Genomic DNA, 14653 nt, shown 5'->3' with positions numbered 1-14653 from the left:
ATCTGGAATTCTGTCCAGGCCAGCGGGTGCCTGGCGACGCTTGCTTGTTCTAAGCCTAGTCCTGCGTGGCCGTGCGGTTCTAGGCGCTTCAGTCTAGAACCGCGTGACCGCTACGGTCGCAGGTTCGAATCCTGCCTCGGGCATGGATGTGTGTGATGTCCTTAGGTTAGTTAGGTTTAAGTAGTTCTAGGGGACTGATGGTCGCAGATGTTATGTCCCATAGTGCTCAGAACCATTTGAACCAACAAAAACGAATGCAAGGAACAGAAATGAGGTTTCTTAGAGCGACGAAAGGATGTAAAAGAACAGCTGGTCTTATACGGATACTGCAGAAGAAGAATAGGAAGAAGAAGAATAGCGACATGTTTTGCGTCTTTCGAATGAATGGAAGCAGGTGCCCCGAAACTTTATGCAATATAATAAGGACATCATCTTCATTCGAACTAGAAAAAGTGATGAAGACTACAGTTTAACGATCGGTCGCCATTTGAGATCTGTCTAGAGAATGAAACGAAAACGAGGCGTAGTTCTTCAGAGTGGAAATAAAAGGCAATTGCTAAGTGGAGGTGCATAGCAACCAAAGCGTGGAGTGACCATCAAACGTATCTCGGCAATGTTTGGTTGAGCACCAGCAACACGCTGTGCTTCATGCCTGTCTGGCCTCGTTGCCCTTTGACAAATCGTGCGAAATTCTCTAGTGAGCCCAGAAGCTCTGCGCGTGTAGATAGCAATCAAGCTGGTCCAAGCCGCTATTAACAGCACGCAACGCGTTACGGGTCTTGCGCAGAGTCGCCGACGTCCCCGTAACAGGCTGACTGAACCTGTTTTGTGTGTTGACCTCTTTGGCAGCAAAACATCGTGTTTCTCAGAAAAATCTCTTTTTCCTGACAGTCAACTCGTGGCTCTCATTCCCTCTGAGCGGAATCAGGAACACTTCTAAAGACGTTCAACGCAACTCTGAACGAAACGTCAGGAACAAAAAGTTCCATGGACGTTTCCCGACCAACGCGGAAGATTCAGTTCTTGAAAGTCTTCATAATAATATAAAGACCACCTACAGAACCTAACAGAATAGAGAATAGGTAATAACTAAAAACATTCAAAATCCAAGATCGCGTAAATATTTCATTATTTAGCCGGCCGAAGTGGCCGTGCGGTTAAAGGCGCTGCAGTCTGGAACCGCAAGACCGCTACGGTCGCAGGTTCGAATCCTGCCTCGGGCATGGATGTTTGTGATGTCCTTAGGTTAGTTAGGTTTAACTAGTTCTAAGTTCTAGGGGACTAATGACCTCAGCAGTTGAGTCCCATAGTGCTCAGAGCCATTTGAACCATTTCATTATTTAAAACAACCCGTTTCGACAAATTTGGCTCCATCTTCAGGTGTTACAAAATCTTTTGTGATGAAACACGTTCATTTTACGTTGGACCACACCCTAAGTCGTCATGTGGATAAAAATCAACATATATAAAAGGTTTGTCATGACTGAAACATTTTAAAACATAAAGCACCCTATGCAAATTGCCATGTCCATAAATATACGAGGGTTGGAACTTTAATAGTGGCAATTATTTATTTACAGCTCGTACAAAATAGACACGTGTTTCAAAGTTTCACTGACCTTCAAAGTAGTCACCAGCATTGTGTATAGCCCGCTGCCAGCGATGTGGAAGTCGTAGGATACTTTTCGCAGAGCCAGTTGTGTTGACAGTTCGAACGGCGCGGTCTATTGCCCAACGGATTTGTAGCAGTTCTCAAGCGAATGCCGTGAAGCGTTTACTTCAGTTTATAAATCGAGTTGTGCTCACGAGGGCTTAAGTCAGGGGAGTTCAGTAGGTGGTATAGCACTTAGCAGCCCCATCAGTCAAACAAATCAGTAACAGCTTGCACTGTACGTGCTTGAGCATTGTCCATCAAAATGATGGTCAGGTCCTGCAGAAAGTATCATCACTTCTGTCTCTAAGCTGGTCGCAGGTTGTGTTCCAAAAATGAGCAGGACAGAGACAGAAGTGATGACACTTTCTGCAGGACCTGACCATCATTTTGCAGGACAATGCTCAAGCACGTACAGTGCGAGCTGTTAGTAATTTGTTTGACTGATGGGGCTGCTAAGTGCTGTACCACCTACTCCACTCCCCTGACTTAAGTCCTCGTGAGTTCAAATCGATTTCTAAACTGAAGGAAACACTTCACGGCATTCACTTCAGAACTGCTACAACTTCATCGGGCAACAGACCGCGCCGTTCGAACTGTCAACACAACTGGCACTGCTAAGAGTATCCTACGACTTCCACATCGCTGGCACCGGGTAATAGACTATGCTGGCAACTACTTTGAAGGTCAGTAAAACTTTGAAACACGTAACTATTTTGTACGAGCTGTAAATAAATAGTTGCCACTATTAAAGTTCCAACCCTTGTATATCGCTCATTTAACAAACATCTCTGAGCGATGTATGTATGTATATGTCTATTTGCATAGGATGCTTTATGTTTTAAGGTATTTTAGTTATGACAAACCTTTAACAATGTGCTGATTTTTATCCACATTGCAAACCGGTGTGGGAGTCTACGTAAAATGAACACATTTCATAACAATAGATTTTTTAAGATCTGAAGATGACAACAAAATCTGTCGGAATCGGTTGTTTTAAATAGAGAAATACTTATGCGATCTTGGCTGTTGAATATTTTTAACAAATAAAATAGGTCGCTCCTTCGGTCTTATCAAATTTAGAAAATTCAATAAGGTTATAATTACAGTAATACAAAATTAATTAGGACTAGTTTTAGTTCGAATAACTAGTGCTTAAAGTATGCCGGTATTTTACAGAGTCGAATAAGAAGTAGCGACCGCTGACGGCACAAAGGCGCCGAAACGTGTTTTTCCTATAAAACGGTTTGCGATTTGCTTAACAGACGGACCTAAATTGCCATAATAATTTCAGGAACACGTATTCTTACTTAACCTTGTCGTAAAGAAGAGCGAGTGCGTGTTTTCAAACACACACTTTGCCGCCAGCCATCGAAGATGCCTGCAGCTGTGCACGTGTCACAGGACACAGCAGCTGAACCCTGTAGACGCGCGACTCGCATTACAGGACGGACACACACACACACACACACACACACACACACACACACAGAACCCAAGGCAGGCACTGCAGGGCTTCCAGGCTGCACAGCAACACTCAGCACTTACCGAGCAACACGGCGCTCTTACTAACAAGGAACCCCTTGAGTGCGACGTCACAAGTTCAGTCTTTAGTAAGGCTCATTTGCAAGTGTCGTGTTAACAATTATGACAAGAAAAATATTAGCTGCTAACGACTTCCCATGTGCATCAGGAGGTAGACAGAAAATGAATGTCCGGGAGTTGCCGAACTGAACCTTCTATGCTATGGGATGTGTATATTACATTTCACAGAATTTGCACCGTCGACATCAAAAACATGTTCAAAACAAACGATTACCTAGCACCATGAACACCGAATGAAAAATGGCGCGCCGCAGTGATCACAAATGTTCGCACCATCAAGACCGAAGGCGAATTCCTTGGGAGTTACAAACCATGCAGGACGTTCAGCTAGGTATGTAATCTTAATGAATGCACATAGAATCACATTGATGTAATGGAATGATGAGAACTGATGGAATGTGATGGCATGAAACCGAATACCAAACACTCTGTCGTGGAGCTTATCGTGAAAGTGGCTAGGCGTAGCTACAGATAGTGCGATAAAATGTTTTAGAGGCACGGAAAAAACAACCATCCAGAGGCTGAATTTGTCCAGTCGTTCCAGGTACTACGAACTGCAGTTTGACACACTTTTCAGGAGGGATGGTTTGTCCCAAAGGAGAATGATTTTTATACGCAGACCAGAAATCACGGAAAAGCAAGTTATTTCGACCAGGTGTAGGCCACAATCAATACTCATACCATAGTTGTAGTTCTCTTACGTCTAGTTTCCCGACCCTGCTTGGTGTAACGTAAATATTCCTTACTGACCTTGTATGATCACGCACAGGAGAAAGAGACGTAGGAGCTGGAGCACCTCCAACTTCTCGCATAAAAAGAAATAACTTTCCAGCCAATTCAGCATCCAGATTAACAATCGGTATAATTGTATACGAATGCATTAAGGCATTGATGTTAGATGATCTCGATACAACTCTATTGGTACCTGCAATTTCCAGGGTTCCTTTCATATGATTTTCCTCTTCAAATCCTTACTGGTCAGAGACGGGAAACATTTGAAATCTGTTCATAATTGATTTTTTTCTACGCTGCGAACAATCTTCCATGTAAGTAACCATGTTTGGTACCCGCCCCTCAGACTATTGTCCTACCCTATGTTGAGACGGGATTTGTGCCTCCGTGTCCGCCAAGGATGATGAATGATGAATTCATGGCTCGTCACCTGTTTCAATTTTACTTTCACTGTTAAGCGCGTATCGTCATCATTGTACTCCTGAAGCACATTATCCGCACAGTCGAGCGTATACGTCTCCACCCATTCTACTGATTCATCTTGCAGAAACACTAATATTTCATCTGCCACTTCCTTCTCACTCTGTAGTGTTTCTTCGGTTCCTTTCTGACGAAATGTCAACTTCGGCAACGTTGTCGTGGATATAGCTCAATGTTTGCTTTCTTTATTGTTGCTTTGTATCAACACCACTAGAACTGTAGCACTGTTGTGAGTTACTCGACGACTAAGCAGTTCAACTATGCTCCGTAGCCTCGTCTGTACTCATCACTGGATACTAACTCCAGTCTTACCCCCTGTTGTCATTAGCAGCCAATATTTTGTTTGCACGGAAGACAATATGTGGGACGCCGACTGCCGTAAACTTGATTGGCGTTTTACGACCTCGCATTGAAGGGGTTCCTCGTAAGTGTATCATCTGCCATTACCCTCATAAGTGAGATTTAATTACGCCTCCTTACATGGTGTACAAACAATTTCTAGAGATCTCAAACGATCCGAAAGTACTTTGAGGTGCAGGACCAATAGGAATGAGTATTTAGTTTTTCTATTGGCTTCATAACCTAGACTTAACTACAGCTCGTAGCAACTGTTCTAAATCACGACTGGCTGCCTCGGTGTATGCATTACAACTGCACACAGAATTACGTTGCACTATCGCAAAGATTCCTGTCGGCGATAGCACAACGAATCAGGCAGAAAAGATCCTAGGAACCAGTTCCTCTTGGTTTTCACTGTGGTTTCATACTCCATCCACTAAGTATAACCCCACACGAAGAAATCCATACGAGTCAAATCCGCCAATAGCGCTAGTCATGGGACACGACCTCCCGTTCGTTTTAATGATAAGGGTACTTCTTGTTCAGGTGCTCGTGGGCATTCAGTATTGAAATAGAATGGTGCACCGTCATGTTGGCACCACCTTCACTCGAGGGAAGCACAACTGTGACAGCAGATACTCAATGAACACCAGGCAACATGTAGCGTTCAAACGTAGTGGCAGCAATAAGGGCCTGTTAGTTGTGTTGCGGCCACATGTAGTAAGCGTTGCTCCACGCAGTGTAGAATGGCGAAAAAGAGGCACGCCGGCGACCGAGTAGTTGCAAAGTAAAGCACGCACAGATATCATTGCTGGCAGCAGCAGTCTACCAACAGACTGACGCAAGTATGCACACAGACCGAGCGCCGAGCGAAGCCTGGAGAGTGCTGAATAAGGAGAAGTGAGGCCAGCACGCTGAGTTACGCTACAATATACTGCGGGAGTAATAACAAGAAGCTGCCACCGAGGGTAAAGAACGTCCTCCTGCCGGATATAAATAGCGGAGCGCAGGCAGCAACAGACAGAAGCCATTAGGAAGCAGTTTGGATCTGAGGACGGACGTGGTCTGTGTCCGAATGTTCAATCTTCGTAGGTGACGATTCCGGAAGTCTGTTCCAACTCGCAGGAGTCATCCGTTCGCCGCCAGATGTCAACTTCAGCTCTGGAGGTCGGGCCGAGTTCGGTCGGCACCGTGGCTGACTAACTACAGCGAGGACTTCCAGCAGGACCGGCCGCAGCGCGGTCTTGGTCACAGGCGCCCTCAGGGGACTGACACCCGGACTTCACTGCAACCTCGCCCCACAGCGCGTGGTCCGCCCATGACGGGACCCCGCGGACATCGCGACTGACGGCTTCCCAGCCGCTGGTGCAGCAGGCGGCGGCAGCTGACCTCACGGCGACGGGGCTCTGTGGGCGTGCCCAGACTGGGGGCGCCGAGCGGCGACGAGTTCACCTCAACCACAGGGCATCCTCGCTTCAGCGGAGCACTGGTGGCCTGAGGCCCCCGAGTGCGATCAGCGGCGCGCGTTTCGCGCATTGTCGGAGAATCTACACAGAAGCAACCAGGCGGAGGGGTCCGCAGGGCTGGGCAGCGATGACGAGGGAGAAATTGTAAAGAAAGGTCAATAAATAATTGTAAAACTCCACGCTGTCTCAATCTTTGGTGCAGCCACTGTGTCTGCTGCTAACAAGTGGTGCAGAAGCCGTAACAGCTGGTTCTCTACGATTCGAACCCAAATGTTGACGGGGAATCGCTGCTGGAGATTTGAGACGAGTGTGCTGAATGGATTTTCTTCACTCCACACATGGCTATTCTGGGAGTTGGAAACACAATCACGATTGATGGAAGCGTCACTTGTGAACAATGCAAAATGTAGCAGTACTGCACTGAGCAGTCTGTTCGTGGACAGAGATATGCTTGCAAAATGGTTTGACTACTCAAGCATAGTCAAGCATCAGGTGTATTAATATCTTATAGAGCACAGCGCTTACGTAAGATACACAGTCTCGTCACATCACAGAAGTGATAAAAGTCATTGGATACCCCTTACTATAGTGTCAGATCAGCTTTTTCCCAGCGTAGTGCAGCATCTCGAAGTAGCGTAGACTCAAAAAATCTTTGGAAGTCCCCTGCGGAAATACTGAACCATGGTGTGTCTGTAGCTGTCCGTAATTGCGAAAGTGTTGCCGGTGCAGAATTTTGTGCACAAACAGACCTCTCGATTATGTTCCATAAATGTTTGATGGGATTCACGTCAGGTGATCTGGGTGGTCATATCATTCGCTCGAATTATCCAGAATGTTCTTAAAACCAAACGCCAACAATATTGTGGCCTGGTGGCATACTGCATTGCCATCCATAAGAATTCCATCGTTGCTTGGGAACATGAAGTCCATGAATGGCTGCAAATGGTCTCCAAGTAGCCGAATATAACCATTTCCAGTCAATGATCAGCTCAGTTGGACCAGAGGACCTAGTCCATTCCTCGTAAAAACGACTATTGTGGAGCCAACACTAGGTTGCACGATGCCTTTTAGACAACCTGGGTCCTTGGCTTCGTGAGGTCTGTGCCATATTCGAGTCCTTCCATCAGCTCTTACCAACTGAAATCTGGGTGGATCTGAGCAGGCCACGGTTTTCCAGTCTGTTAGGGACCAACCGACGTGGTCACGAGCCCTAGAGAGGCGCTGCAACTGATGTATTGTTAGCAAAGGCACTCGCGTTGGTAGTCTGCTCCCATAGCCCATTAACGCCATATTTCGCAGCACTATCATAACGGATACGTTCTTCATACGTCCCTCATTGATTTCTTCGGTTGTTTCGCGCAGTGTTGCTTGTCTGTTAGCACTGAAAACTTTACTCAGACGTCGCCGGTCTCGGTCAATAACTGAAGGCCGTCGGACACTGCTTTGTCTGTAGTGAACGCACGGCAAAATGGCGCAATCCAAAACCGGCGTCAAGGTAGCTGAGGTGCACCACGGGCCGAAGGTGACAGGGGTGGACGAAGGCTGCGTAGACGTGTACGGGCGAACAGACATGCAATTGTTGAGCAATTCACCGCCACGATGAACCAGGGGGCTACCAACGACGTCCCCTCAACGGACTTTCAGTGAACGTTGCTGCATACGAGCCTCTGAAGCAGATGCCTGGTTAATGCAACCATGTTGACAGCTGTTCATCGAAGAAGGCTGTAACTGGATGTTCACTGAGTGGCGAAAGTGGCCTTTCTGTATCAATGACGTTTTATGATCCATCGGCGTGAAACGACTAAAATCAAACACCCTGTAACAATATTGGGAGGGATCCATGTCGGAGGAGAGACCGTTATGGTCTGGGGAATGTTTTCGTGGCATTCACTGAATGACCTCGTCCCTCTGGAAGGCGCAATGGGTCAACAAAAGTATGCATTTATCCACTCCTACAAGCAGTCTGTTTTTCCTCAGCGCGATGGCATCCACCATTAGGATAATGCAACGTGTCACCACCTTGCAGTGTATATGCCTGGTTCGAAGAACACCAAGATGAGATAACCCTACTCCCCCGACAGCCAAAGCCCCCGGATTTAAACCCGATGGAGAATCTATGGGACCACCTCGATCGGTCTATTCGTACCAGGGATCCTCAACCAAGAAACATAATGCAGATGGACGCGACACTGAAGTCGGTATGAATCCACATGCCTGTCCGTGCCTTCCAGAGCCTCACTGACTTTCTTCCTGAACATCTCACCGAGGACTGTGCTGTAAGAAGTGCTTAGTGAGGCTTCCGACAGGTGGTCACGTTAATGTGACTGGACAGTGTAGTAGCATGGACGTGGGGCTAAGTGACAACTTCATTCTTTCTAGTTCTGTGCCACAAAGTTGTCCAATGTTCCGACGCCATATAAGTTATTGATCCAGTAAGGCAGCAAGGCAGATTACCTCACATTACTGGACGTTCTAGCTTTACCACAGCCCACAATGGTCAGAACTGCGAAAACATGTCTAAAATTCAAAATCTCTGTCAATGCGGACAAACTTCGTTGTATTGCTGTTTTTTACCTTACTGATAATGAATCATACACAAAAACTGAAAAATTCAAAATGACAGACCCAATAAATAATACAGAATCAAAAATAAGTACACTGCTGGCCATTGAAATTGCTACACCACGAAGATGACGTGCTACGGACGCGAAATTTAACCGACAGGAAGAAGATGCTATGATATGCAAATGATAAGCTTTACAGAGCATTCACACAAGGTTGACGCCGGTGGCCACACCTACAACCTACTGACATGAGGAAGGTTTCCAACCGATTTCTCATACACAAACCAGAGTTGTCTGGCGTTGCCTGGTGAAACATTGTTGTGATGCCTCGCGTAAGGAGGAGAAATGCGTATCATCACGTTTCCGACTTTGATAAAGGTCGGATTGTAGCCTATCGCGATTGCGGTTTATCGTATCGCGACATGGCTCCTCGCGTTGGTCGAGATCCAATGACTGTTAGCAGAATATAGAATCGGTGGGTTCAGGAGGGTAATATGGAACGCCGTGCTGCATCCCAACGGCCTCGTATCACTAGCAGTCGAGATGACAGGCATCTTATCCGCATGGCTGTAACGGATCGTACAGCCACGTCTCGATCCCTGAGTCAACAGATGGGGACGTCTGCAAGACAACAACCATCTGCACAAACAGTTCGACGACGTTTGCAGCAGCATGGACTATCAGCTCGGAGACCATGGCTGCGGTTACCCTTGACACTGCATCACAGACAGGAGCGTCTGCGATGGTGTACTCAACGATGAACCTGAGTGCACGAATGGCAAAACGTAATTTTTTGGGATGAATCCAGGTTCTGTTTACAGCGTCATGATGGTCGCATCCGTGTTTGGCGACATCGCGGTGAACGCACATTGGAAGCATGTACTCGTCATCGCCATACTCGCGTATCACCCGACGTGATGGTATGAGGTGCCATTGGTTACACGTCTCGGTCATCTCTTGTTCGCATTGACGGCAGTTTGAACGGTGGACGTTACATTTCAGATGTGTTACGACCCGTGGCTCTACCCTTCATTCGATCCCTACGAAACCCTACATTTCAGCAGGATAATGCACGACCGCATATTGCAGGTCCTGTACGGGTCTTTCTGGATACAGAAAATGTTCGACTGCTGCCATGGCCAGGATATTCTCCAGATCTCTCACCAATTGAAAACGTCTGCTCAATGGCGGCCGAGCAATTGGCTCGTCACAATACGCCAGTCACTACTCTTGATGAACTATGGTATTGTGTTGAAGCTGCATGGGCAGCTGTACCTGCGCACGCCATCCAAGTTCTGTTTGATTCAATGCTCAAGCGTATCAAGGCCGTTATTACGGCCAGAGATGGTTGTTCTGGATGCTGATTTCTTAGGATCTATGCACCCAAATTCCATGAAAATGTAATCACATATCAGTTCTAGTATAATATATTTGTCCAATGAATACCCGTTTATCATCTGCATTTCTTCTTGGTGTAGCAATTTTAATGGCCAGTAGTGTATGACTAATCTGACGAAAACTAATACGTTAGGGTTTTTGACTATGCTAATTACTAAATTTACATAAAATTTTAAATATAATAATGTTGATTCCAATATGGCGGATAAAACAGTTTCTCGCTTTTCGTTATGTGTTACTATTCTTTAACTTATTTTGCGCTTCGAAAGTTGCTTTATAAAAAACAAAAGTTAATGTATGGTGGAGTAATCAAACAAGAATTTGTATTTAAGTAAATACCTCTTGCAGCGGCCTCCATTTTAAAAAATATCCCAGTGTAGAAAAGAACGAGTTTACCTAGAAAGACGTGCCACTTTCTTCGCACGGCTAGCAAGAGAGTAGTAAGTCTCATCTGAGAAACAATAACCGAATGAAGCTGCTGACCGTTTCTATTAGGGGATTCAATAATCGGGACATTACCCAATCTACTATTTCAAATTACCTACGTAAGAATTTTACTTTTTTCAATTTTGATGACAGATTTGGGTCTCTGACCCATTCTGCAGCATGGTAATGAAAGACCTTTTGGTAATCACTGCGTCCTAGCCTTTCAACGCGCTGGAGGTCATCCTTCAAGTAGTCATGTTGTCGATGCCACCTGCAGACACGGTCACTTTCATGGTGTGTCTCTACGGCTGTGTCCTCGATAGAGACAGAAAGTTGAACGCGCACGGAACGTTCCCTCTCCGCTGAGAACAGAAAGCAGAGGCTACATCCTAGAATCGATTCTTAGGGGACACTTGCTACGACTGGGCAATGTCTTGAAGTTCCACTGTTTCGCTCGGATTTGAAAGGCGCACCTTGGAATGTAGCTTCATAGATGATCACTGTGAGACAAAGAAGTGAATTGTGCATGTGGCTAGGGCTCCCGTCGGCTGCAGCGTTCTCCTGGTGCAAAATCTCCGACCCGGCCCGGAATCAAACCCGGGTCCTTTTGCATGGCATCCTGCCGCCCTCCGACTCAGATCTGGAGGCGGACTTTGCAATAAAGGAACAGCCTGTACTTGTACACAACGAAACAAAAGCACTTGGAACGTTGAGCAGAAGCGCGCCAAAATATTGCCAGCGATGTAGGATTTCATCCCCTGATTTGGTTGGCGATACGGGCCACCACCTTATGATGCTTAACATAGAATCGAGTACACAAGTCCTCGGTTGTTATTTCAGCAAACTGGTCCTATACTACATCCAGACCTTGCCAATCATTCCTTGTAGGACATATAACCTGTATGCCAACTTCTAATATGTGGTGTCCACAGCTATTGCACTGTTCAGGCGGTTTAGAGCAAAGCGTTTTCCGTCGTACAGCGGGGAAAAGATAAAACCCATGCAATATAATGATAATCTGGATGTTTTTATAACATGGCAAAAATGTTATTTAAAGACGGAGTCCTCGAGTACTCACATGTTGTCTAGAAGCACTTGATAGGAAAATTAAATGGAGTAGGGTGCGAATGGCACAGTAGCGCTCTGCATTTAGAAGGAGTGAAGTTAAAACCCAGGTCCCACTGTTCATCATTATACATTCCACGGCTTCCCTAAACGATCTTAAGCGAATAGTGACATAGTTCCTCTACGAAGGCTGTGGCCAGTTCTTCAACCTAACCTCTGACCCAGTAATCTGTCTACAATCATCTCTGAGCGAGTTTGTGCTTTAAATTTCCTTATTTCCTTCCCGGTTAGAAGTAGAATGCCGTGATAATAGTATGTCATCCTAGGAACGCAGTCAGTTATTGTAACTTACCAATCAGGATGGACATCACACCAGTTATATAGAGACAGAGCTGGCATTCGATGTAGGGATAATCTACAGTCATGTTTTGCAACCGAGCCTTATTTATATCAAATCGATTCACCATTCATACATCATGGCTTCCTTAATCGTTAAACCAAAGAAAAACAAACGTTTCCGAAAACTGCGCAACATCACACAAGATACATTTGTTTGAGATGACTTTCATATCACAAATTAGGTACATGGCAATACACAAGAGGTAGGGGCTACGTCTCCACAATATATTAAAGGCTCCAAATTCCGTGGAACGGAATCAAAGCAGGCTTGGATACATCCCTCAGGAATCCCCCTCGCCGTCGGTTCTGTCAACAGTAATTGCTGTGAATAAGTTGTCAGCCAACAACATTCAAAACATCTACGAGTACAGTGGTGAACATATCAGATGGAGATACAAATCAAGACAACAGTGGCGACCGAGGTTCTTCAAAGAAGACTTGCATATTCCTCGTCACATAAGGCCGCGCAACATTCGCCTGAAGTGTGGTAGATGGAGGATCCTGATGTGGAGAAACTTCTGTCACATAGCTGTAAGAGCGGAAATCGTATATTGTGTCCGAACGCACCACACACAATTTTTCTGCTGTCACTTACCGGTGCGGAGTTCCGGACTACAGTGGACATGGTGGTACCGTGTCCAGCACGTATGCTGCTATCATTGTCGCTGAAGCAGGAATGGTATGAAAACAAAAATTGTCTTTTCGATGCATGTTGTGATCTGAAGTGTTTGTGATTTTTGAAATATAAAAGCAGATTCAATGTTAAATGTGCCATCAGTCTGGCAAACAGCCTGTAATACGTTATGTCCAATTCAGGTTCTGAGCAGTACGCAAGTCCAGGCTTTTCGAACATTTAGTTTCACAATTTTAGTTTTCCCGTTATCTACAGACTCAGTTGACAATATACCTTGCCTGAATTCAGGGAACTATGTTTTTCTTTGATAAGTGACTCATCAAGACAAAAAAAAACAGTTTCTTCTGTCGTGGCATATTTGCTGGGCGTGATTGTGACACTTCCATCATCAACAAAGACCGCTACTTCTGCTTTTTCTGTGTAAGATCAGAGGTAATTTAAACATAGTACCAGCAAAAGCGGTCCCATTATTGACCCCTGTGGAATACCATTAGTAATTTTCCCTTACTACGAATACAATTCAGCGCGAAACCTGATTTATCTGAATGCAGAATACGATGTGTTATAATGCGGTATACCTCAACACGTTTGTGACGAGCACAACGGTGCGTATAACATGATATTATCATGGGAGAATAAACCGATGGATTATACTGCAGTGCTGTCTTCCTTGCATTATTAAAATTATGTCGTTTCACTTTACTAGCCGGAACGAACTACTTAAAATTGTTAGGTTCACCACCTAAACAGTCTTATGCCTCAATAGCAGCCTATCCTCGCTATCGATAGAAATCGAGTTAATTCATCGTGCAAAGCAAATTAAGTGTATTTTTATCTCGCTAAGTAACTGTCCCAGATAATTGTTGTCATCATTTTGTGCATACGTTTCACAACGTTTTAGCTGTATCTGAATCACTGATGAGGTAGGATTAGGCAGATATGAAAGTTCTATGAACAAACTTGGGTTTCTCTATGAAATAGTCGTGTCAAATTTTTAAAAACCTAGTAACGGTACGTACATAAATCACTCCAATAATGTAACGGAATATTCCACTACACCAATAAAAATAAACAGAAATCCGAAGATTGAGGGACGCAATTCTTAGTTAGCGAAATACCTTTCCGACGTGTCGCTGAAATGACTTTTGTATCAATGGAATCATGTTACACATCCTCATTTTCACGTGGGCTGTTTATCAGTGAATAGCTGACAAGCTACATTCGTCATGAGAACGAATTGTGTTACAAGTTAAAAGGAAGGTAAGGATTTAACAAGCTGTCGACGATGAGGTCATTCGAGAATGAGTACGTTCTCGGATTGCGGAAGTATAGGGAAAGAAATTGGGCGTGTACATTTCAACGGAGCTATCAGTACAATCGCACTAAACGACTTAGAGAAACCATGGAAACTCTAAATCTGAATGGCCGCATAGGGATTTAAACCGCTGTCCTCCCGAATGCGTCACTGGTTAAAGCCGATCACTGCGTTGATTAAGCATTAATCGGCATGCTGGCCACGTTAAAACTGCCGACAGTTACTTCAGTTTTTTTTATCGAAGATCGACTAATCTAAGTGCTCCATTAAACATATCTCTGGCAATCTCTGCAGTCTTGAAGGTCAGCGTCGCAGGATGCAGTCCACATTCCGAGCCGCAACTTTCTTCATCCGCCCTGCCATTAATAAGGCGGGACATACACTGGCGCCAGAGAGCGGCCGCATGACCTGTTGTTGCGGAGGCGTTATCTGGGCGCCGTGCAGAGGGACCAATACCACACGGTTACGTAATGCGGGACAGCGTGCCTACGGCGCGCCAACAAGAGCCGCGCGGTATGAGAAAGCAGCAGATATAGCACACACCGTGTCTTGGACTCTGGGGTCGCTAACAGTCTTTTT

Source organism: Schistocerca americana, chromosome 1 (genome assembly GCF_021461395.2).
Source record: "Schistocerca americana isolate TAMUIC-IGC-003095 chromosome 1, iqSchAmer2.1, whole genome shotgun sequence".
Lineage (NCBI taxonomy): Eukaryota > Metazoa > Arthropoda > Insecta > Orthoptera > Acrididae > Schistocerca > Schistocerca americana.
Note: the sequence above shows the minus strand (reverse complement) of the source record.